Source organism: Lonchura striata, chromosome 3 (assembly GCF_050655825.1).
Source record: "Lonchura striata isolate lonStrDom1 chromosome 3, ASM5065582v1, whole genome shotgun sequence".
Classification (NCBI taxonomy): domain Eukaryota; kingdom Metazoa; phylum Chordata; class Aves; order Passeriformes; family Estrildidae; genus Lonchura; species Lonchura striata.
Window position 1 is genome coordinate 100,383,961 of NC_140705.1, and position 23,425 is coordinate 100,407,385.

The window sequence follows — 23,425 nt, forward strand, 5'->3', positions numbered from 1 at the left end:
GCTCACATTGACACATCTTGTCACCACACAGATGGGTCCTGCCAGCAAAGCCAGAATATCAAGTATTAGGATTGTTTGTAACCCTCTGCAGCCCCACAAAGCAGCCCAACCACCCCAGATGGCCTTTTGCTTTTTTTCCTGTAAAACACACCACAGTAAGGGTAAACACTGCAAGTGCTGGAAGTGGAGGTTAGAGTTCAGAACAATTTCGGGATGTCAGTGCTACACTGTGCCTTTCATGCTTGATGGGGACCTCCTCAGGAGGGGCTGCTGCTGGTATCTGCATTTCACTTGCAATGTTTTAAACATTCTCTTTTGGTCCCCATTATGCTTGTCCTTGGCTAAAAAAGCTTGAAGAGTCTTCTAAAAATCAGAAGGAAAAAGGCAAAAGCTCCATGCTGTAGCCCTAACTGGCCTGACTGGCCTGCATCAGCTTTCTTCTGATAAAAGCTAGCAACACATGTTAATTAAATACAACTTTTTTTCCTTTTATCTTTTTTTTCCTTCCCTTATTTTCCTGTTTCCTGTCTAGCTCTCCTTCCATCTTCCTTTATTATTTTATTTTATATTATTTTATTTTCTCTTTACTTTCTGCCTGTGATTATTTTTCCATCTCTTTCTCCTTGTTCCTAGCATTTCTCACAATCTTCTCTTTATTGCTACTACATTTACTTGCATATCAACTCTTTCACCATGCCCTCTCCTTTCATTTTACCTTTCTATCACTCCTTTTTTTTCTCTCTTTTTAAATGGTCCTATCTCTTTTCCACTTTCTTATTTTCCATTTCTATTTTCAGTAATGTATTTTAGAAAATGATATTTTGATCAACTTCTTCATTTTTCCTCTGTAGCAAACTAGGTTAAATTCCTGCTTTTTTCCTGGAGGGAAAAAAAAAAAAAAAAAGACAGTGAAAAGTTAGTGGAAAGATGAACAATGCGGAGAGGATGTCAGTGAAAAATACTAGGTTAGCTCACTAGCAATGTAGAAATTGTCTAACACAGTTTTTTTTGGTTTTTTTTTTGCAAAAGCCATCTTTTCAACATAACAACAATCCTTGTATTTATTTTTGGGCCAGTTAGAAGCTATTTCTTACAGTATTCTGAAAACACCTTCTAATTAATACAGATAAAACAATGTTGTTTTCTCTGGGGTGTTTCCTGCCAGTTCAATTATAACTGAAGAGTGAATTTGGAAGCACCATTTGTGGCATTCAGTGTCTAGAGTGGAAGATTTTTAGGACACTGATAACTCTTAAGTACACTTTATAGGAATTATACCTTAGCTATGATTTTATAGCTATTTCCTTCATAAATGGAACAGTAAATTGTTTCTGTGACTGCTACAAATGCCAGAATGCAACAGGAGGCAGAGAATCACTACTGCACCCTTGATATGCTCTCTTCATCTTTCACAGTGCCAAAAGCTGGTTTGGCTCTGTGTCATTCTCTTCAATGATATTTCACAGATACTTGTGTTTTGAGCAGGGATGGCTAATCATCAAATGTTTTAACTCAGGGTAGCATTAGCACTGCAAAATCAAACAAGCGTTTCCCTGCAGTCTTTCTTGAAAGACGTCCACTTCACCTCAGGCATCAAAGAAAATTCAAGCAGCAGTAGTTCACAGGGGCTCTCGCCCTTCTGGGGTGCTGCTAAGCCTGTCTCCTTGTGCAACCTGTCCTTTCTTTCCCAGGTGATCCCTCCTGGCAGCACCATTTCACTGGGTTTCACTAGGGGAGCATACTAAATGTAACCATGGAAATTCAATAGCTTTAAACTGCAACTTGAAGCAGAGACCACCAAGGGCAGTTTTGTCTGGTTTAGTGGAGCTGGCTTGTAAAATCACAGCCATTTCCCAAACCAGCTGTGAAACCCAGTGACAGCAAATTCTGATCTGCTTACAGTACCTTCCTCAGGGAGTGCTCTGCCTGCCGTGAAAAAAATGGCACTGCTGTCTCCTCCACTTGTTTAAAGACAGTAAGGATCACACCCCATGTGAACACACACTTGGGGAAAAAAGGAGCTATCTTGCTGGATCCTTGTTCCTGGCCTGCCTCCATGTCTTCTGGCCCTACACTTGAAAAGAGTGGACAGTTCTTGGGCAGCAGCGCTCTCGACCAAAGCAGTTCAAAGCTTCTGTGAGGGACTGCATACAAAAAGTTTCTGAAGTTTCCTGTTAGCTTGTTAGTCACAATATTTTTAGGGTTAATCAGCTTCCATTGAACTCCCAACTTTGACATTAACTTGACTGAGACCAGAATTTAATATCACTTTACAAATAAGTAATAATTAAATTCCTTGACCACAACATGCATCCAATCACAGTACTGATAAACTGCAATTAAAAATGCAGTAGCAGTAAAAATTTATAGGCACTTGACTTTGAAAGATACAAAATTTTTACTGCAATAATTTCAGAAGTATGGAGCAGAATAAAATGACTATCAGTTCTTCCATACTTGTTCAGGCAGGTTGGGAAGTTTTCCATAGCACTAGATTTAAGAGCAGACTTGCTTTTTAAAGTTGATAGATATTTGTCTTTTAGTTTTTACCGTCTGATGTGTGCTAACAGCCAATAAATGAAATAGGAATATTTCCAATTAATTTTCTTTTTAATCTACTTATCTCCTACTTATCTCCTCACTACTATAAAGTAAGTTCAGATCAAATATGGTGCAGAGGCACAGCAACATAATAAAGCATTGCCAAGCATAACAAGCTGCCTTTCAAGGTACATTTTTCTTTAGTGAGTTTTCTGCAGCCAAGAATAGAATTAAGAGAATGGGAGAAAGACAGAGAAGGGCAATTAGCACATTTGACTCAAATATAAGCAACCCACAAAATATGTTATTAATCAGACAGATTCCCATCATCCTACTTATCATCTTGGGCCACACTGCATGTGGTTTCTCCCCAGATGTGCAGGATATTGAAGAATACATTCTAGAACTACACACAACAGCAAGTCTCTCAGGACATATAAGTGGGACCTATGAACCCCCCTGGCAAAGACTGTAACTCTCAGCATGCTGCATTTCTCACAGCTCACAATTAAATTGCAGTACTGATACTGGAAACCAAACTGGATTCAGAGGAGGATTAGACAATTTGGAGATGGTAGATGTGTTACTGGGCATTACCCATAATGTCCAAGATACATCTATTTCAGAAACTCCCTCAAATGTTGACACAATCTGGAAAGAAGCTCCAGGGAGAAACACTGGTTATATGACCTGGTCTTAAGTTTTTCCCAAAGCACCATGCAACAGCAGCAAGAGGACGTGGGCCAGATGGCCTGTTGAACAGACATAGCTCTGTGTCTAAGTAAAGAAATCAATTAGTCTTCTGTTTGTTTATTGCCTTCCTTTACTCACTGCCATTTCAGGCTGCACTCCCTTCTTGCTCTGGTGTGGAAAAGATTTTGCTATCAGTAAGGGGTTATCAGTTCTTTATCAGTAGGCTATCAAAGGTTATCACACATGGGCCAGAACCTTTGATGAAGGCAAGAGAGTTTTACCAGAAGAGCATCTGAAGCAATAGTGGACTGGATAAATGTGGGTTGGACTCTATTTATTTATTTATTTTATATTCTAGATGCAGATGTCAGTGACTTTATTTTAAAACTTCCTACATACCTTTCCTCCCAAATTTAAAGAAATAAAGTGACTGGACAGCACTCATTTTAACTTCCCAACATTGCAAGAACTGAAAGCTTTTGCACAAGCTCTTAAAAGTTTATGTTGTTCCTCATTATAACTGCTAATACTACATGATTGGCTTGTTAATATAGCTAACTCACCAGCAGCATTCACATTAATTTTCACCTTTTACTGTGTAATGGTAGTGCTATTTATTAGCCAGACAGACCATTTTTAGTAATGTTATAGGAACAGAGTGTGCATTACACAAAACTAGATTACACCTGCAGCTGACCATTTCTATATTTATGGCTGTCTGACATCTGTAATGAATGGCAAATGGAAAATATTTGTTTTTTACTTTGGCTCAGTAATTTTTTTTCATGTTTTAAAAATAAAAGTGAAGTGAAATACCTGGCTTTAATTAGGGATTTTAAATATCTTCAGGTCTCTTGCCTAGATGCCCTGGAGAAACAGAACAGATGCTTAGGGCAGTGCACAGGAAAGAAATTGTTAGCCAACCTCAACCAGCACTGGAAAAGTTGACTGAAAAAGCACAGTTTGCATTACAGTTCAATTTGTAATTGCATCCAGCCCCTTTTTCTTCAAGTCTCAAGTCCCATCATTGAGTGGGTATAACTTTAAGATGAGGAATTTACCATGTATTTCTAAGAGGATCAAATGTTTTGCAAATTTTATGACAAACTGGAAGGTTTGAATGAAGTTAGGTAGTTCCAGACATAATGTTTCATCTCACACTTATCATCTAATTATTATTGTTAACATACAGAATCTATATTTTTCTCCTCTCTCCCTCAGTCATGCAACCGTTTCAGTTATGACAAAAAGAAATCCTTTACAAACCAAATAAAATTCAGGCTGAAACTGTCTGTAGTACCAAATTCTTATCACTTAGAGATTTGAGAATTTCTGTTTAATTGTATTAAACAATAATATTTATGCAATATTTATGCAGCTGGCCACTAAAAGTCCTGAGAGGAGAGATAGAGGAATAACAATAGTATTTTTAAGAATAAAATTTTAAAGAATAGTATTTTAAAATAATTTAAAAGAATTAAAGGAATTTAAAAAGATTTTTTTAAAGAATAGGAATTTAAAAAAATCAACAGATGAAATTGCACTCAGCACACTCAAAGATAAAGGAAATACATATTGAGATACAGTTTTTTGGTGAATGCAATGATCAGAGCCAAAATAGCCAGCTGTCACAAAACTGGAAAGATGGACAGTAGGTAGTCTGAGAATAATGAACAATGACTCTGGTCTCTTTCTGTCGTGAAATCAGATATTTTTGTTTTACCTTAAGGAATCCTTGATCAAGTTCAAACAAAATGATTCTCAGATTTAAGGAATAATCATATTGACTCAATTTGCATGAAGTCCTTTTCTTATTTGTAGACAGGGACTTTGTATCAAAAGTGGGCTTGTGGGCTCTTCTCTGGTCCACAGAAGGGTAAAATCTCCTTGTAAACATAGCCCCAGTGAACATTGCTTTCATGAGGAGATGTACAAAACCTTGCTTATAAAGACCTTTGTTCTTCCTGTTGCACTACCTTTGGTCAGCTGCAGGTAAAAGCATTTCAGGGAGGTCACAAGGAGATTTCTCCACTCTGCTGGAGAGAACCCAAACCACTTGAATTAAATGGAATTCACACCAGCTCTCCAGCATCAGCATTTAAAACAAATCTTTCAAATGTCCATGATTTATTCTTCCTAGAGGCAAAACTAGGGGGATTTCCCATTCCCACATTCTTCTGGTATTCAGTAAAGAGCTTTGTAACCTACTGACAGGGCATATATCATTCTCTGTATAGATGCTGATACTACAGAGTTAGTAGATGAATGCAACCATCAGAGTCTTTTAATCACACAGAAATTTGGAAATATGTGAAATGAAATAGAACAGAACAAAATCTACCAAAAATTCCAGATTAATTGCTCCTTGAAGTTAGGAAATTTTGCTCTTTGGATTAATGAAAGACATCAACTGGCAATGTCTTGGCTTGGTTTTAATTTCAGCTGTTCATAACCTGCATTTTTAATGTCTGTTTTGGTGTGCACCATCATCTGAAGGATTTCATTGTCATTCTAATGCATGGGAGAAACATCACTTTCCATCAACTTCCTTTTCAAAACATCACATACATGTTTCCCTTTCATGTATCTGCAGCATGGAATGGGGATTTGATAGACAAGGTATTAGCAAGACTAATCATAAACTAATGAATGGAAACTCTGCCTTCATTTCATCCTGATGGGGTTGGTAGTAGGGGTGGTTCTTTTGTTACTTCTTTATGTTGTTGTTGTTGTTGAGGACATTCTTGTGGGTGCAATTAAATTAGTGCCAAATTACCTGAAATAATTTGTGGTTATTAAATAAACTGTCTCTGTTGTGGAAAGTGCATTGTTCCCTGGCATTCCAGAGGCTTCCCTATTTTTTTTTTTTTTTTTTTCTCCACAAGAGATTGCAGCAACTGATCTCTGACAATACTGCTTTGTATATGTTGCCTCTTGGGTGGTGGAAGAAAAGACTAAGCCATGTCACAAAACTGCACATATGATCTACAGCTGGCATGTCACATTTTAACCAAAGAAAAACAATCTCATGACTTACAAAAGCTCTTAAGGAGGCATCACTTGCAAGGTTAACTACAGTGGTTGACAAAAGAGACAAGGTGCAAGCAATTACCATATTTCCGACACTGAATAGAGTAAAAAAAGTGTGTTGGTTCAGCCTGATTCTCCATTGGATATTTATTTATATCTACCTGTTTTCTTGGACTAAACTGCTTAATTTTCTAATAGCTATTTCTTGTTTTAGTGTAATATGAACCCTTTGCAACTTATCTTTACATTCAGATGTTTGACCGACTGGTTTTTGTAACAGAGGGAGACCTCATTTGTCAATAAATATATGTTTTTATAAATGTAGAGCTGATTTTTTTTTCTCACAAAACCTGCCTTTCTTGGTCTTTCAGTGCACAAGGATTCTGTAACAGTAATTCTTCACCATTTGTGTGTGACAGTTGCTTATGGTTCCTCTTGCTTTGCCTTCTGAGGTTATTTAGCTATCAGAGTTCTTATTCCTGGGTGTTTCACCACCTCCAATGGATTCAGCTGTAGGAATTCTATTCTCACCACATTACATTAGTGAGGGCAAACTGAGGTGTGTCTACATTGGCTAGACATCCTATATATCAATACTCACACCTTCTCCCATTTCTATTGGTCTGAGACATGAGTAACTCAACCGATATCAAATGCCACAAAGCCAACACAAAACTGACATAAATGAGAGCAGAAACAAAAGCTTACATTACACTGCAGTGTTTCTAGGGCAACTCCATTAGCATCAACTATTTGAATTGGGTTTGCTCTGGTGCAAAAGAGAATTTAGAAAAATGCTTTGCTCTAGCTCATTTCACTGCTTGACAAAACGAACTGGAAAATCCCAACTAGTCTGTCAGGTTTTTTTTACATTTCCCATAGAAAGTATCCATTTTAACACAATCAATACCTTTTCTAGACACTTGTCAATCTGTTTGGCCAAACAACATTTACACAGTCAACAAATTAAGAGATAAAAGAAGCTAATCAGGACCTCTCCAGGTACTTTCTTTCCACAAACAATGTACAGTGCTTAATTTCCTACCAGGAAATTATAGCGTCTACTGGGATTTCAAGATCTGATTAGTTTCAGAGGCTCAGGTTTTTAAAAAACCTGTAAATCAAAGTAAAGGTATAAGCACAGCAGCCACCCTATGCCTGAAATCTGGAGAAACCTGGTTACTGCAGCCCCTTGGGGAAGAATGGGACCCTCTAGATTTTTGCAGATAAGGTATGACTAACATTCTCATAAAGCTCAAAGTTGCCAGATATACACATTTAAAATAATTATGGTAATTAAATAGAGTTGCAAGCAGCTATAACTCCAGGCAACACCAGTTAAATGTAAAGAGAAAACATCTTCTGCATATGTTTGTGATTTATGTAATTACATGCTTCTACAAGCTACACACCATTCACTGGCAAAGAGCCATCTCTTCTTTCATTACAGTTTAGCCACAGTAAGTAACATACTTCATCTGTTTGAAAAGCTCCACTTAATAATGCCACCGAGGATGTATACAACGACACTGGGGAGTGAATGTGAAAAAATTAAATGTCATTTGGCTCTGTGTGTATGTGTTAAAAATAGCTTTTCTGGGCCTGTTTCTGACGTACATCATGAATGACTCCATTTCAGACAACTAAATTACACCTTATGTCAGTAAGAAATGAGTAAAATCCAAGGTGTGTTTCGTGTATGAGATTATGTGTTTGCTCTTGAGAATGACTGCTTTTCTCAATGTAGTAATTTTTGAAAATTAAACTAGGCCATTCTTAGGCAAGTCATTACCAAATCTAGTGACTGGAGAGCAAATGAAAATGTTGCCTGAACAAAAATGAATTCAAAATTCAAGAAGCCTCCACGGTGCACAGGCTTCCCTCTGCCAACTGAAGCACATACAAAGGATTTCCCTCCTATTTCAGACATCCAGCCTCTGGACTACCCTTTCACACTCACTAGAAAATTTTAGCCCAGATGCAATTAACATTTTCAAGGAAATAAAAAGAAAATGAAAAAGAAAAAGTAAATACTTTTTTCACATTTCATCAGACTTTCATATCTTTTACTATTCAGTATCAGAATCCATTAGGTTACCTGCCAAGTGCATATTTATTCAGAATGAAAAGCACCTGACTCTTGTTCTTTTTAAGACACAACTGATTTTGCAGTTCTCTATAAAGCCTCGTTTATTCGTTCACATGAAAGAGATACACTAACTACAAAACACTGTCCTAGTACAACAGTGGGTTTGTAAATGGGAGGAAATACGCTTGGTCACTAGAGATGAAATGGTGTGTCTGTAAAATTGCATGCAATTTATTATAAATATTATATTATGCTTCTGCAGTTGCTTTTCCATTTAACTGTGCAATTGTGTCTTGAACTATTTCACATTTCAAGTCACACAATCTTGAAGTTGCCATTATGGAAAATATTCCTAAATATGCTCTGCTGCCAGTGAAATAGTGCCTAAGTACATAGCTAAAAGAGACATTATATTCTATACATGATATTTACAGTATACATAATCTTGACTACAGTGTGATATCTGGGATCAAGCTGAAAATTCATTTCTGCTGAGATTGAAAATATATAAATCATAAATATTTGTCCTTTACTCAACATTTCATTTTAATGCCAATACACTGTTACTCATAAAATACTTCCTGGCTCTTCACTGCAAGTCTAAGAGATTCCAGATTAAGATTTAAGATTTTTTTGTTTTTTCATTCTCTGCCCCCACCCAACTGCTGGAAATGATGAATTTTAGAGTTCAAGGCACTGAAAGCCAGGGGTTCTCGCCCTTGCTTTCCCCTGAAAACTTTGTTCTGTTCTCACCACTAAACTGTAAAATATATCTGCTAGAGTCAATCTGCATCTTCAGCCCATTCAGAAAATTATTATTGTTTTCCTAAAATCTCTGTATATTTTATTTAGAAAGCTGACACACCTTTTTTTCTAACTCTCTGCAAAGGAATAACATGAAATATTCCCCACACAGTTTTCAGTAGTCTCCAGATTAGGATAGCTGAGTTGCCGGTGATAGGAAAAACCAAACCTCAGTCCTTGCCCCCATTCACCATGACCTGAGACCTGCATCTGAATATTGCACATTCTGGGGCTGACTAGAATTTACTGAGTACCATGGGAAGACAAAACAAAACAAAAACAAGCAAGGAAAACCCCCCAACACACAAGGCAATTTTAGTTATTAGCCATCATTAGTTAAGGTAATTTCTTTATAGATATTCCTATGATTTCTAAATAATTACTAAATCTGGATTGATTTGGAAGGAAAAAAATCTAGTCTGAAGGTGATGCTGCCCTCCTTTTTTCAGCCAACAGCTGGATGTGCAGCAGCCCAGAGGGCAAAGCACAAAGATGCAGCAACCTGGCCTCGGAGAGAGCTTGTTTTAGGTAGATTCAGGAGGCAGTGGGAAGGCAGCACTGAAGGTTGTGCTGTGGCTTGTGGGCCACAGGCCATCTACCAAGGCCAAAACTGAACAACACTGCTTGAAGAGCTCAGGAGCAGCTGTAGCCATAGGAGTCACTGCAACACTCATGTCTCTGTCCTGTGCTGACCTTAGAACGTTAGGAAACAAATTGGACTACACAGTTCTGCACATACTAGACCAAGATAATAAACTAGAAGCATGATGACCCAAGGGCATAAACCAGTTGGTGGCAAGAAATACCTTTTCCTCTGTGTGTTTGTGCCATACAATGCAGCTGTGGTGCGTGACTGAGTTCTTCATGCACTATTATAACGACAAAGTAATTGAGGTCATAACAACTTAAATTGTAGCCAAATCCATTGCATGTATACTTGGAGTGTTTGTGCTCTTTAGTCCACAGAACATGAGCTGTTACTTACAATTTCTGGCAGTGTCAACAAAACCAGTTCTTCCCTGTGGCACTGTAAGACACTGCTCAAGAGAGCTGGACAGAAGGACATGGCATAACCAGAAATTGTGGCAATGCCATTAAGAACAGCCATGTTATCTCTGCTAGTTGTCACCTTAAAACCTGTGAGAAAAAGGAATTGAGGGTGTGATTCCCAAAAAAAAATAATATGAGAATTAGGAATTTAATAAGATTTAGGTGTTTAACAGTCATAGCTAAGAATAAGAATAAGAATAAGAATAAGAATAAGAATAAGAATAAGAATAAGAATAAGAATAAGAATAAGAATAAGAATAAGAATAAGAATAAGAATAAAAGAATAAGAATAAGAATAAGAATAAGAGAATAAGAATAAGAATATAATAAGGCTTTGTGCTATCTTTCTTTTGATTTGCCAGAGAAGAGAAAATGGCGCAGAAGCATGAAATCATGGCAGGTCAAAGCCTCCAGGAGTATCCTGGGCACTTTCTAACAAGCACACTGTGTTCAGGTTGAGGGGAAGTGTATGGATGAGGGGACTGGAGCCTGCAAGAAGGAACATTCAGTGTGTCTCAAATTGTTCCCAACTTACAAGCATTGGCCAGCAAAGCCTCCCAAGTAACATATTGTTTTCTTAGTGAAGACCACTTGCTTCTAGATTTTGACCATGAGAGAATAAAGGTCTGGTAACCTTGAGGGCACATTGCCATGGCTTTGTCCCTATTGTGGCAAGAGAAAGGCGGCACTTTGTTTTTCCTTTTCTTTTTTACTTTGGTCCACTATACTTTTTGACTAAACCTCTGGAGATCTGAGTAATAAGAGACTTTTTGTAAATTAAGAAAGTAGCTAAATAGAGGCTTTTCAAAAGGCATTTCCCCATCATTCTTTCTAAAGGAAAGCAGGTGTTTGGCTCAAAGGGACTTGTTCTCTTGATAACTCAGTAAGAGAGTAAAACTGCATTGTCCCCTAAAGCAAAAATAAATAACTTCAGAAAACATGAGAACTGAGTCCTTGGTGAGTAGGTGAAATGGGTGTCCGCCCTCTTGAACTAATTTATAACACCAAAGATGTCAAGTGACATACTGGATGAAGAAATGATTTGTGGCTGAGAAAAGCTTTGCAGAGATCTCAGAGGCTTGGCCAAAGGCAACTTCATCTTGATAGAAATGATCGACTGCCAAACTAAAGAGAACTGTTGAGACTCTCATCTGGGAAAAGGGGGAGAGCTGCATTTTCTGACTGTGGACCCAGTTATCCATAGCCTTTGCCAGAGCGAGGGTAAAAGCATGCCAGGCATTTAGTCTATTCATCGGGTGCCCTTTGGAAGGACATATAAATCTTAAGAAAGGGTTTCAGTACGTTAAATATATCAACTTTAGAAAACATATAACAAGTGGGTATCTAACTCTCCAGGCACTTGGCACAAAGTGGAATTTTACACAGAGGTTGTTTAAAACTTGTGCCCAAATGTGTACTTATCTGCAAAGCTTCCTTACCATCTGATTCTTCTAAGAACCCTGGTTTGCATGATCAGAGCTTTTAATTCTCACAGCAGGGTCAAGGCCATAGCCAGTTTATACAATTTAAATCAAGCATGCCAGCTTACGCATTCCAGTGTAGACCAGTGGTTACCACTTGCAGTGAGATTGCCACATTTGGGGCCAGACTTGCAGAGCACACAATCAGGCAGCTACACTGTTTTATGTCAGCAGTGGATCAGCCTGTTGGGCCAAGGCTGTGAGATGCTTTGTATCATGCACATACCCTCCTGCAACTAGGAAAGCAAATAGATATTACAACAGAGCATAGAAACACGTCCTGCGATTCAGGCGTGGGCAAAAGATGTCAGTAGTGATATAAGATTGCCAGATGTGTGATGTGGTGATTCCTTATCTATTGCAAAACAATAAATGAACAAGTTATTATTCCAGAATTAAGGGTCTAACCATTCCAGTTTACAGGGCTATAATTCAGCCTAGGGTAACATGTTGCACACCAGAGGAATTTAGCCTTTGACCTGATTAGATGCCAGAATCATCCAGTTCCATTCTACGTGTGAAACTTCACACAGCTCTAATTACTGAAGCCCCAAAGAAAAAAGCCAGAGGTGTTATAGAGCTGGCAGGTATTAAAAAGAGTCAGAGGTAGCTGCTCCTTATGTTACTCTCTGCCTCCTGAGAAACAACAGCTCAGAAATCATATAGACTTTCATGGGAGGACTTTCTAAAGGTGAAAAGGTGAGATTTGATGTCTAAATCCTATCTGTGACTATGAAAATCCCTGCCTTTGTCTAGAGTTAACAGAACACTTGAGAACCTAAAGAAACATAGATTTTAATTATGATATTTGGGAAATTACTCACAAGATCTTGTTATTGCTGTTGAGAGTAGCTCATTGTCTAATGATGAACAACTGCAGACAAGAAAAGGTAATTAATATGAACAGAAATGGAAGAAAAGCTCAGAGTTAAATGTACTGAAGTCAAGAAACTCCAAGGAATCTCCATACAAAAAAAAAAAAGCTTAACTCATAGTACTGTATTCATGCTACACAACTAGAGAATTATATTTCAGAGTGGGAAATGAGTGGTCTGAGCAATCACAGGTGCCATCATGGGCTATTAGTCAATACTAAAACCTAGGAGAAAATAGAAAGGTTAAATTAAAGACCTCTCAACATAATAGAAAAACAGAAAAAAAAACACCTGAGGTTTGTCAAAGGTATGCCAAAAGTATGCTACACACTGCCATATGAAAAAGGAAATTATCTGTCTTTTAGAAAATCATCAGATGTGTCAGATATGGGGAAAAAATCATACTGAGAAGGTGAGTATTAGTTCCAGTATTTCAACAGATATAACAAACCAAATAAGAACACAACAAAGCACAAACCAAATAAGAACACAACAAACCTGAAGGACTGGAATGTTATTAGATGTGCACCTAAAAAACATTATTCTGGAGCAAGAAGTATTTAATACTTTCATTATTGACTTTGGAAACAATCAATAGAAATGCTCAATTCAAAGTTACTGATCACATGGAGCCAGGGAGCTCTGGCCCTGCTGAGGAAGGCAGGAGTATTGCACAGGAATGACCTTAACAGCATTCATCTCCATGGACAGCAATACATCAGCAAGTGAAAAACAGAATTTCCCTTCCAAGCTCACAGACTGTGATTTATGCAAAAAATGAGGAAAATGAGCATGGTATTATATTTGATCACCGCCAGCACTTAAAAAAACCAAATGCAACCTCTCCAGGCTTCAGGCAATGTAGAAAAGGGAATTACTGAAACTATTGCACCATGCCCTAATATTAATGCACCTGAGGCCATGTAGGTAAATTCTCATCACTGACATTCAAGAAAGGTAAAAAACTGGAAAACATACAAAGAAGGTCTATTCAGATGATAAGAGGAATAGGTAGCCTCTCTTATGAGAGAAAATTAAGACAACTTGGCTTATTAACTTCCAAAGTCTAGGCCAGCCTGTATGTGTTCAATTATTTTATGTGTGTTTGGTAGCAAAGGCAGCAAAGAGCTCAGCACAGCCGCCAGTGCAATTGAAAAGTGGGAGAATGTTTGAAACTAATACAGCAGCGGGGTCCTGGCCCAATGTTCCAGCAGGGACATCAGATCTATAAACAGAATTACAGTCGTGCAGCTGTCTGCCACAGCAAGGGAGTAGAATCAGTGAGCCCAGGCTCTCGTTTTTGTCAGAGTTTTCTGCCCAGCAGAGGCTCGAGCACAGGCACTGCTGCAGCCGGTGGCTCTGGCTGCGAGCAGCACCGCGGTGCCCAGCGCCGGGACGCCGCTGCACGAGGCCAGGGGCACAGCAGAGCTCTGCCACTCAGCACACACCGCCCACCACAACCTGATGCCAGGCCCCAAACCAGACTTGCTGATGTAAATTGAATGCACAAGTTGTCACGGATTTTGGATGCATTGAGAGGACTTGTGTAAGACGGTTTCCTTCAATGATTTCGATCCTTTAATTTCACTTTTTAATCACAGTATCAGTTGCAATGGTTTTCCTTTCTTTTGAATTCATGATGGAAATCATCATTTTCCTCTGACATAAGACATTAGAAATAATAAAGGAATACTAGGAATTATTCTACATATTGAGAAGATGAATTTTGCAGTTATATTATTTTAAAAGAACTTGTCTTAATAAACTGTTTTGTGGTCTGTTTGGAGCAAATCCATTAATTCTAGCTCTATTTTTCCCTGTCTGCACTAAAAGGGATACAAACTTATTGCAGTGCCATGACCTTCATTAAAAACAAAGCAGCCTGCGTATTTTTGTTCACTTTTTCCAGGACTTAAAAAGCCCCAGTGAAAAGAGCTGATGCATTGTGCTGCCTGTGCTTTCTATGGAACTTCCTAGCAGGGATCAATGAGGGGAAAAAAGTGTTCAGGGTTGGCTTGATTCAACGTATGAACTAGAGATCCTGCTAAAGTAGAGGCACAAATCTTGATGCAGTTATTCGCTTTAGCCATTGGTTACATATGATCCCACAGAATTAATATGATGCAAAACTAAAGGGGTTTAGCTTAGTTATGTTTTCAAAACTGTCTCAGCCTTTGAAATGTCACTGTTTTATTAAAAGAGAGGATTAAGAAAAAGTTACTATTTTTTATACTGTTTCAAATACTATGTCACTGTTTTATTAAAAGAGAGGATTAAGAAAAAGTTACTATTTTTTATACTGTTTCAAATACTCTGGAAAGCTGCTTCAAAGTTTCAAAACCCTGCTCCAGGCCCCCAGCTCTGTTTTATATCTCACAGAACTGTCCCGAGGTCCTTCGTAAACACTTTGATTTTCTATGATAATGAATGAGAAATGAAATGAGACACTTGTTCTCAGTGATGCTCTTTGATATTTATAAAGTGGCATTATTAATTTCACAGGTTATGTAGTCTTTGTAGAGAAGTGGGTTTCATTTAACTTCCTATGAGTGACAAGAAAAGATAGAAAGCAATTGACAGAGATGGGAGATTATTTAGAGGATATTTGAAAATTAGCTTTCTGATAATTATCATATGACCCCAAGTTAAACAAGAGTTTCCCATAACACATCTGGGTCATTTAATTTCACAAGTTAACATAAACATTAACAATGCATCTGTCTTTTGATGACCTAGTAACTTGCTCCCTGCATCTTTGGAATGAAATGAAACAGCATATGGGGTAAGAGAAAACCAAGATGAGTTACAAACAGCGAACAAGTCAAGGTACCTTTTCAGCATTTAAACTTCTCTTAAATCTTCAGCATTTATACTTCTCATCTAGTCAAGTAATAAGATTTTATATTTTTTCCTGTGAGCAACAAAGAAGAGGCAAGGTGACAAAAGTATTATATATACAATTACCAAGCCTAAAAGCCAGAACACTTCAGGAGATACATAGTATACTGCAGATTCATTCATATAATCTGAATAGGAAAATTCAGATGTTACTGTTTTGTGTGAAAAATGCCTCTTCTATTTTTCACCTTTTTTTGCCCTCCAAATTGGATGAATTTTATTCACTCTAAAGCTGAGAAAAAAACCCTGTGACATAGGACTTACATTAATTTCAGTATATCTTCTCTTGAAATTGTCTCTACTGATAATGTGTTCTAGAAACAGAAATACAAGTTGACAAACTATAATAAAAGTCAAACAAAGTCAATCTGCAGTGGTGTTTATAATATTCATTGGATTTTGTCAGTTCTTCAGTTTACAGCAGTCCCTTAAAAGACTTTATCTTTTATGTGTGAAGCCATGTGAAAGGCTTTATTTCTAGCTTAAAGCACTTTTTACTTTTAAGATAAATAAAAAAGGGACCATCACCTCAATCTATTGAGATAGGGAGTACTTTTTTTCTTCCTCTCTCAGATCACTGAATTTATTTTTGTGTCTAACTTAAACATGAAATTTTAGTGGGAAGGTCTTAAGACCTGTCAGGACAGCTAAGTAAGTAGCATATTGCTTAGCAGCTTCATGTCCTACAGGCTTAAACAGAATTATACATGTGAGAACTGATTATCTTTTTTTTTTTTTTTTTTGGATGCCAAAACTTTTATGAGTAATTGGGTAAAAAAACTTTTTCAGAGCTGTACTGTTTTTTTTTTTCCTGGCAGAACCATAAATAAAGATAATTTCCAGTTCAATACTGGGACATCTATATGTACTGATTTTTTAAAAGGTGGAAAGACCACTTCACCACAAAAGCTATTTCTTCTGCAAATGACACTTGTTACTTATTTCTACTTCAGTGAAAATTTGTATGAAACGTGGCCAGAAACAGAGTTTTATGTATAAGCAATATGTCATCTTCTGAATATAAGAGATAATACTCTTAAGAAAAACACAGTAATTTTTTGTGTATCTTATAATTTTCCTTAGGTGTCCCATCACAAAAAAACAATTCTAATGTAATGACCAGCCAGGATTTTCATAAGCTTTGACTATACAATAATCAGTTCATAATTCAAGCAAAAATATTATTAGACAGGAATCCTGGTAATGTGTCACATAGGCCAAATGATCTTGTTTCTATCAAATACTCTACTCCATCCTTGTCTATTTGTTGGTTATCAACATTTAGAAAATGGAGGATATTTTTATTGGGGTTCTTCTGTTGGAAAAAATTAAACAGCTTGCTGCCTTTTAAAGTCTTAATTTTGATTTAATGTTGTATTCTGTCTGACTTATGATAGAATGTCAAAGAAATGTGCTTGAGGAACACATTCTGACAATATCAAGACATTGCATCTAACTTTACAATACACTAATGGCTTGCAGACAACTTCTCCTTCTTTGTTTATTATGCAAGGAAGTGGCTGTCTTCTCATGGGACTCTGGCCCATCTGTTAGACAGCCAGCAAGATCAGCAACAGAGCTGTTTTCTTAGATTAAAAATGGCAAGACATTATTTTCTAGGATTCTTTCCTACATCTTTCAACAGTGATTGACAACACTTCACCAAATTGGGCCAAAATTATCCCAGCAAGTTAAAAATATACAGGGCATAAATACCAAATAAAAAATCACAAGAGAACCAGTTTGGAAAACTTCAAAACTGAATTTGCAAACTCTGCTCAGCAATATGGAGAGCTTAACTAAAGGAAATAATTCATTTATCAGTTAAGAGATATTTATAAAGCACAGCTGGACAAGACTTTAAACAGAGGATCAGCCACAGCTAAAAGTCTCGAAAGAGAAATCTTTTGGCAGCAAGTGGGTTTTCAAAAGCTTAAATTTCTTAACATGAGAGCAGAGCTGCATTCACTCTGTGGAACATCACTGTCTCAAAAGAAATTACCTCCTCCATTTTCAAGAAGATCCTGTGATGTGGAAAGTAAGGATGACTGTACTACACTGGCCCATGAAGTTGGAAAGTTATTCTTTTATGAAGTTGGAAAGTTATTCTCTGTAGCTCACCTCATAATTTGTACAATGGGAACACCAATACTGTTTTCAATAGAGAGATTTTGGGAACTGTTAAAAATCTAGAGATGGCAAGGCATCAAAAGGGATCAAACAAATATTTGAGAAGTATCTATAGCAAATGTCCTTAAGATTACAGCAGAATAAGAAACAAAAAGATGATGTGAGATCAACTGTGTAAAGACCTACATGGAAAAGCACCTAAATACTTCCTTGCTGATTCTTATCCAGATTCATGTTTTATCTTGTGCTTAAATCCTTTCTTAACAGATACAGTTTTTCTGAATAAACTTCACATTTACCAAATGAGTCCTGAAGTTTTAGCAAGAACAACTTGAAATAATTTGAACATAGCATAATTCTTCATTCAACCATTTTAGAAGAGCATGGGTGTGGTCAGGCTACTGTTCATGCAAACTTTCATTTCTTTCAGGTTTCAGTAGTGCAAGCACTCAAATGCTTATGGGAAAGCAGGGTGCATACTTTCTTATACCTAACAAAACCTATTCATGAAAGACCTAGGTCTGCAATATTATCTGATTCCCTACAACATTTAATGATGAATTTAATGATAATTGGTCAAGAAGTTAGTACTGACTGGAAGAAGCCAATTCTAATGTGTGTTGACTGAGCTAGAAGCAATGTCTTATGGCACTCATACAGAATATGGGAATTTCAGACAGTGAAGCTTAATGAACTAATTCATGAATAAAGAACAAAGATAAAAATATTTTCTGCAGGGCTTTGGAAGCAAATCTGGAGAAAATTTCAAGAATATAAATGCAGGACCAGCAAGGCAGTAGGCTGGATGTACTCATCATCTGTGGGGGCATAATCATCATATATAAGCTGTGATGTGATGCAAATTGCAGAATTCCATCTGAAAAATTAAAATCAAAACCACACATAGCCAGCACCTGACAGGAACTGAAGGAAGATGAAAGAAAAGAGTAAGCAACTTTCCTGATCTCCTCTTCCACCACAGCCCCAGTGCTCCTGCTTTCCTCTTTCCAGCTACAGGTCAACTCCCTGACTTTCACTTGGGGAAGTTGCCAAAACACAGACCACAGCATCCCTCGAGTGCAATGAAGAGGAAGATAAGCAAACAGAAGGCATGTGATGAAGGTAGAGCTCCATGAGAAATGTAGATGAGCAAAAGTTTAACTGGGAATGAGCACAATGCATCAATAGATATGATCACCACATTGGTACTTGCCATAACCATGTGCCAAGGTTTAGTTCAAATATTTATGCAGAAATATTTGACAAGAGAGATGTCCTGCAGTCACTACACCAAGCAGTAGGGGACATCACCTGGAACCATAGCAACAGGCATGGAAGACAGAGAGTGAAAAATGGGAACTGAAAGCACTCAGTTTGGTAATAGATACACACTTTGATCATGAAAATATCTCCAGAATAAACAACAAGGACTGTACTAAACCCAGGGCCTCAGGCAGAGCCTTCCAGCCCTGGAAGTTCTCTGCACAGAGTTTATCTTGGGTTACCAAGGGGTTTTTATGAACACACAATAAATTTGTACTTGGTCCCCTTTACCATGTGTCCTTTCTCAATGGCATGCTCTGATTTTGCAGGACAGATTAGGAGTGTATTTCTGTGAATTCCTTCCTGCTGGAGCAAGAGTACATAAAGATCTTCCTTGGTGCACAGGCTTCAGGCCATCACCCTTTAGCTGCCCTGAGCAACTCTGGGGGCAAAGCTGCTGGAATCACACACTGCTCATGGCACAAAGACAGCATTTGAGGAGGAAAGAAACCCATTTTTTAATTGGCACAGAGACTGCCTATCAGCTGGCCACATGTGCATCTCATGCCATTGTAAAGATTGCTGAAAATAAGATTGATACTTCATCCTTTCCTTTGACCCTGCAAAAGGTAAGCTGATTTGAGTAGCCCCAAATCATCTTGTTAACCAACTCTGTATTTTTGGTGTTAGTTGGGCTTGACATTGCTCCTGAAAGCATGAACCAGAGCTAGCAGAGACAGTAGTTGTTTTAGCATGTAATTACATTTGGAATCAAGGCTTTGGCATCTCTTTCATCAGGAAACCTATTCTAAGGAATGCTGCTCTTATCTAGCAGATGTTTTGCTAAAGAATTTGCTTTGTCCTTCACAAAATATGGCTCAGAGCCCATATACACTCCACAGTGGAGATAAAAGTATTGTTTTTAAGGTAATGAGTGGAAGTCTCTTTCCCCACAGAAAGATCTTTATGAATCTTTGATTGTGAAGAAATAAGCATTTCCCAATGAGGATCCAGAATGTCACTTGTAAACAGTTCATATTTGGATTAAATTTTTACTACATAAATTACTTTTTCCTTAACTGAAAGATTGAAGTTGGATGTGTAAAAGGATAATGAAAAAATTAGCTGAGTAAAAAGTTTGCAAGAAATGGCTTTTTAAACTGATTTAATCCCTTTCTCTGCTCAGAAATGATCTACAGCCAGTCTTTTGTTATTAATTCCTTTGGTACTCATCTTTGTTAGTCAAAAGTTTTGTGCAAACAAATTTCTCCCTACTCATTGCACACCAAATGCTGACTGTAAGTGTTCTCTTTAGCATTTTAATATGCTCACCACTTGATAGGTTCAAGCTGTGCAATTGGGTGTCTAAGTCACATGGTGTTGTTTATGTTCTCAGAATGCTTTTGCCCCTAATGATTTTCATATGGTTGAGACATAAATTTTGTTTTATGATTAAATGAAACTTGGCTTAGAGGAGCCAAAATTAATTTTTCAGGAGCATTTTGTACAAACAAAACTCCACTGATATAAACACATTAAAAAAGGGTTGTGAGCACAGCCAGAGGGAAAAAAAAATCTATTTAGAAGATGCCAAAGTGCAAGAATATTTTTTGTCCAACAGCCATTTTTGTTCTTATCAGTGCCTAAATGCCATAAATTGCAAACTTTCTTGATTCAGTATGAGTTTGTATGTAATCTGTGGGTTTTACATAATATAAACCTTCACATAGAGTAATTTTACTAAAAATGTGAAGAAAAATATATAATTTCACACCAGTATTTGTGCATAAATATTTCCAGAGCCAGCTGTGCTTCTGCCAAATCTACACAAAAAATAATTTTTTTATTTCCACTCTCCTAGGAAAGCAGCTTTCTTTAAAACAAGCCTTCACAATACATGTTGTTTGCTACCATTTCAAGGCCTGCTACACTAATGGAAAAGAATGTGCTAAATGTAGCATTATCATGCAGGTCAGGCAGGGCAGCCCGGTACACATTTTCCCACAATCTCTGCTCATTAACATCTAGTTCCCCCATTGTGCAGATTTTTGGCTCTGTTCCATCAGAGCAGAGAAGAAAAATGTTTACAATATGCAAACTTGGAGGGACACAAAAAAAAAAGGGGGGGGGGGGGGCTTTGAAATGTCAGTCCTTTGGGATGAAAAGTTTCAAAGGGGAAGGTAAGTCAAAGGTTACTAATGGGATGTCTGCAACACCTGCTTTCAGAGGAGGTTTCATAAACAATCTTTACTTCTCAAGAACAGTTTGGCCTAGACAAAAATACCAGCTAAAATATCTGTGGCTGGCTTGAGCAGCCTGGTACCTATGAACAGAAAGGTCAGGTTTGTTATAACCTAACATGGCCTTTCACCCTGCTTTTATTGGTAGAATGAGATTGCCTTGGTGGCCAACATTGCTTTTCACGTGCTGAAGCGGAAGGCACTGGACGTGGCGCACTCAGCCTCTGCAGGCGAGGAGGAGGATGAGGAGGAGGAGGGGGAGGAGGAAGGTGATGCTCAGCATCACTGCTGTAGAAAGCCCTGCTCTCTGAAGAAGAGCCAAATTGCTGCACGTGGGAGTGAGTTCTGCAAATTTCAGAAGTTTCCCAGCTCAGCTAAATGCTCCTCATGAGGTGCTTTTGGTAATTGTGGGTAAGTTTCATAACCGTCATAACAACTCAGAAACCTTCAGTACTAATTCTCCCCTGAAACGGTCAATGCATATTTCTAAGATTTTAACATGGAGAAGGCAAGAGAAGTGAAATCCTGCTAAACATTCATCAGATCACTACAGGACCTTAAACATAGCCTTTACATACATCTTTTACTGAGAAAACATTCCTGAAACTGAAAAGCATTACCTTCCTCTCAAAGACAGTGACTCAGGAACAGGGTTGCCTAAAATGCTTGTCCTACGCCAGAGAGACCCTGCAGCAAAACTGGCATCCAAGTCGCCAGAAAGAACTTCAGGGCACTCCCCAAGACATCATCCTTGTTGTCCTGCAAAAAAAGAGCAGCAGCTTCTAAAAAAATTCAAAAAATTCCATTTTTGTATAGAAGGAAGGAGAAATCAGCATGATAGATAAAGCCACAAATTGGTACTTTGATGTGATTATACATGAAAACTATAACCCATAAAACTTTCTCACTTTTTATAACAGAGCTAATTACATTTACAGGAAGTTGTATTGCAACAACAAAAAGGATGACATTTCCTCCACAGTAAAATATTATCAAGTGTTATTTGCTCTCCTGTTATATTATCATATAAAATTTCTGATCAATAGCAACCAATACAATTGCATCAGCAGGAACTCCGTTATTAACCATTACCAAATCAAGTCCATTTTAACACTCTTTTTATCCCCAAAGTTGGAAAGAAAAAGCGCCAAGATGATGAAGATGATGGTAAGCATTACAATACATACAGGCACAGACAGAATTCCAGGAAGTTTTAGGGAAAATGGCTTTTAGGCTTTACTGTACTTTACAGTTTGTGGAACATGCATGTTTGCCACAGGTGACAGGAAATCAAATCTGATCTGGTTAATTCACATGAGCTTCATTTTCAGAATGATAATCCCTGTTTCTCCAGAGAATTTCTGCCAGCGCCTCATATGCCATGCAGGACATATCCACCTGTAGAGGACACAAATGCAGCATGAAGTTTTTAAGAGAAATACCAAATGTATTTCTACACATGCATTTATTCAGAGAGAAATTTTTCTATTCAATAACTTTTTGTGAGCTGTAACTGTCCTAAAAAAGAGATAAAGTACCCTAATGTGGATACATCTTCGTGGTAATGATGACTCAGTCACATCATGTCTAAACTGGATTGTATCTGGCCAGCATAGGTAGAACACAGAATACATCAGGATTAACTGTCATGCAGAATTTAGTATCTTTAAAAAAAAAAAAAAAATCAGACAATGGATGCTTTTAATGTAGTTTAGAAATGAGAGAAGCCATTTGTTTCATGTGAAAACTGAAAGCTGGACAGCAAAGTAAACATAGAGAGTGCACTCTGTATGCCTTACAAATATAATCTAAGTTTTTTTATAAATATACAAGAAGCTGAGAAATGTCTTCAATAAACTATTTGCATTTTTCATTTTTCTTGTTTGCAGATATGCAACTTTAGAACTTCATCTGGAGAGCTTAAGATAGTTTAGATATGTTTGTAAGGATGACCCTGCTTATTTCACAGTTTTCCTTCCCATGAATTCACTGAGCTTTCAATGCATTCAGTGGAGCTGTATCTTTTTACACTGCACTGAGACCAGATTAGGCCCTTTTGTAAATTCTATGTCAAGAAACATTTTTTAGTCAAATGTAAGCCTTTAAAGCAAAGGTTCTGCTTTTGGTTTACATAATGATATGCTATGGAAAATAGCTTTCCTATTTTATATTCCTTCCCTTATTCTCATACCGCCCATGACTCTTCTCTTTATGTGCTGCTTTAGATCTTTCCTTCTTGCTGTTCTTAGTAGAAACCACATTTCATTTGTGCCCTTGGAACAACATATCAATGTGTTCAAACTTCCTGCTTTTTGACTGGAAAAGCATTCA

At 37.5% G+C, this 23,425-nt stretch overlaps 1 long non-coding RNA gene across 34 annotated transcripts in view; it reads right to left on the minus strand.

The window, feature by feature from the left end:
• The window catches only part of LOC116183367 (uncharacterized), a 487,183-nt gene that overhangs the window by 45,865 nt on the left and 417,893 nt on the right, over positions 1–23,425 (minus strand). For 21 of the 34 annotated variants that reach the window (XR_014954476.1, XR_014954502.1, XR_014954501.1 and 18 more), the window contains one exon: positions 716–22,492. This is a non-coding gene — a long non-coding RNA (uncharacterized LOC116183367). The remainder of the gene's footprint in view (positions 1–715; positions 22,493–23,425) is intronic. The other 13 variants (XR_014954504.1, XR_014954496.1, XR_014954495.1 and 10 more) reach the window with 13 other exon arrangements.